General features: G+C 57.3%; 1 protein-coding gene across 1 annotated transcript in view; it reads left to right on the top strand.

Moving 5' to 3' along the window:
• The first annotated feature begins 2,309 nt into the window (after positions 1–2,309).
• The window catches only part of NDRG4 (NDRG family member 4), a 28,921-nt gene continuing 28,569 nt past the window's right edge, over positions 2,310–2,661 (top strand). The window contains exon 1 of the mRNA XM_014545537.1: positions 2,310–2,320. The gene's annotated coding sequence lies outside the window, so the exon portion shown is untranslated. The remainder of the gene's footprint in view (positions 2,321–2,661) is intronic.

Below are 2,661 nucleotides of genomic sequence, written 5' to 3'. Positions count from 1 at the left end.
TGTTAGCGCCCGCCTAGCAGTGAGATCATAGGGTTCTTGCCCTTTCCCGTCTGATTGAGTTCACTGAGCATAATATTCTCAAGATCCACCCAAGTTGTCTCCAATGCAGACACGCCCATTTTTGACTGTGAATTGGAAACTGGTGACACAAAGCCACATGGAATCCACTGTGGTGAGGTGGCAGCGGTGGCAGCCACGCCCCCTCCGGCTCCGGAGGCAGCCGTGGGCTGATGGCGGTGCCCCTGTGTCCTTGCCCAGGGGCGGCTGCGGCGGCTGCAGCATCTGTGCCTGGGGGTGGCAGTAGTTTTGACACCAGACCAAGGCTGCAGTGTTGGGTGTGACTCCTGAGGTCCCGAGAGCTGCACCCTCTTTTAACGAAGCCCCTTTTCTGCTTAAACTAGCCAGCGTGGGTCCACTGTTTCCTGCAACTGTCCCAACAGGCGGTAAATTAGCCCGAGTTCCCCCATGAGGAAAGGAGGTTCTGAGAGATCTTCAGAAAGGCAGCGTCTCCTCTCCAGCTGACATACAGGCCAACCTGCCCGTTTCACAGATGGGAAAAGGCAAGTACAGAGGAGGCAGTGAGCTGGGCAGCATCTTTCAGGTCATCAGGAGCAAGGCTGGAGGGCACGTCTGAGGGGCCCCCCCACCCCAGCCAACAGCTTGACCCGGGGTCGCACTCTGCTTCCCTCTGTTAAAAACCCTGCCCTCCAGCCTGTCCCCAAACACCATGCCCCCCTCGCAGGGGTGAGGAGCCCGCAGCAGGAGGGGCTGAGAGCTTGCCCTTCCATCATTCCTGGGGGACCCCGCATTGCCAGGCCTGACTGATCCTCCACAAGGGGCCAGGGCCCCTCTACCTGCCTCTCCCCTGAGCACCTTTATTTGCAGCAGCAGCAGCCCCCGGAAGCGGGGTGTCCTTACAACCACATTTCCCCATCATCTACTGTCTCCACGTTTAGGGTGCAAATCTACAACCTAACCCGCCTGAACGCTTCCTTGGATTCATGGATTATCTGAGCCAAGTGGATTCTCTGCATTAGGTCAAGGCCATGGCAGACGCCATCCCACACGTGGACAGATGAGTCATGGTTTCAAAGCTCTTGTTAGGCAGCTTCACGCACCCTCCTGGGGCCTGGATTCCTCTGAGGCGTTCAGAACAGGCTGCACCTCATGGATTCTGTCGCTACAACATCAGTAATTTGCTTTGTTCAATGACTAGGCCTGAAGTTATTGAAAAGGGTAGAAGTGAGGAAAGCCTGACAGAATCTCTAATGCAATGATAACAGTTTCATGCTCAATAATGAGGGCAATCCCGCTACACCAAGGTCGCGGGTCTGGTCAGGGCAACCAATGAATGCATAAACAAGTGACAACAAATCTCTCTCCAATCAATCAATAAAGACATTTTTTTAAAAATAATAAAGATGACTGTTTACTGAACATTTCAACCTTGTGCCTGGCACTATACTGAGCATTTTATGTTCCATCATTTCATCCTTAGGGGAGCCCTCTGAGGTCGGCATCATCCCAGTTTCACCCAGTGTGCCATGGATCATCCTTAGGGGAGCCCTCTGAGGTCGGCATCATCCCCCGTTCCACCCAGTGTGCCATGGAGGCTCAGAAAGGCCCAGTCACTTACTGGGCACCACACAGCCAGGAAACTGTAGAACCAGCCTGTGTCCTCAAGGGCTGGCTCCACACTTGTATATACACACACACAGTCTCCTGGATGTTTTGGATATTGGAGTTCACTCTGTCCCCACTGACCCGCTCCCTTTTACAACAGAGGAAATGGAGAGGCAAGGCCATCTATCCCCAAGGTGAGCCCCCAGAGCTGTAAGGAGAACCCCAGCTTGCTGCGTCCTATAGTTTATGTTCTGCACCTCCAGCAGGAACGTGCACCCCAACTGAGGCCCCAAACCTAGCAGCTTCCTCAGTCAGCACTGGTGATCGGATTACTCAGAGCAGCTGCCGTGGCTTCACCACAAACCAGCCCAGGTAGAGGGGGTCAGGGGGGCACTGCAGAATGCTCTTGACCTCCCACCCCACTGCCATCGGGACCCCCCAGACGACCCGGTCTAATCCCTTCAATCTACACCAAAGGGCTGGAATCTGGGAGGGGCAGAGCCCGGCCCAAGGTCACAGGCAGAGCCTGAATAGAACCGGGCCCAGGAGCCCTCCTGTGGAGTTGTCTTGCCCACGGAGATGTTTCCAGGTCATGATTTCCATTCTGCCTGCAGGAGGCTTGACCCAGGGACTTGGTGGGAACCACGCCCTGGGCCAGACCAGAGTGAGCCTGAGGAAGACAGGGGTCTCCCAGAAGGTGGAGGTGAACTGAGGGGAGCAATGACCTTGCCACACGGTGGGGGAGGGTGGTCACTCCCGCAGGAGTCCCCCAGGGAACCTCGGGCTCTGAGACGGGTGACAGGCCCCAGGCCCCAGAGCACCCGGTTCTTCCTGACCCCCCAGGGCCTTGCCCAGCGGTGCCCTGGCAGCGGAACGGGTGGGGAGGGAGGGGGAGGGGTGCTGCCTCCTCCGAGCTGGGGTTCCCCCTGGTCATCTAAACAAAGACTGAGGCGGAGGTCGCCCTCCCTCCCCCGGGAACCCCACGCCGCGCTGCTGCAGGAAGATCGGAGGGGCGGGCGGGGCCTCCCTCCGCACCCG

Source organism: Myotis brandtii, unplaced genomic scaffold, assembly GCF_000412655.1.
Source record: "Myotis brandtii unplaced genomic scaffold, ASM41265v1 scaffold411, whole genome shotgun sequence".
Lineage (NCBI taxonomy): Eukaryota > Metazoa > Chordata > Mammalia > Chiroptera > Vespertilionidae > Myotis > Myotis brandtii.
The sequence above is the reverse complement of the archived record's forward strand: the minus strand, read 5'-3'. Positions and strand labels throughout refer to the sequence as shown.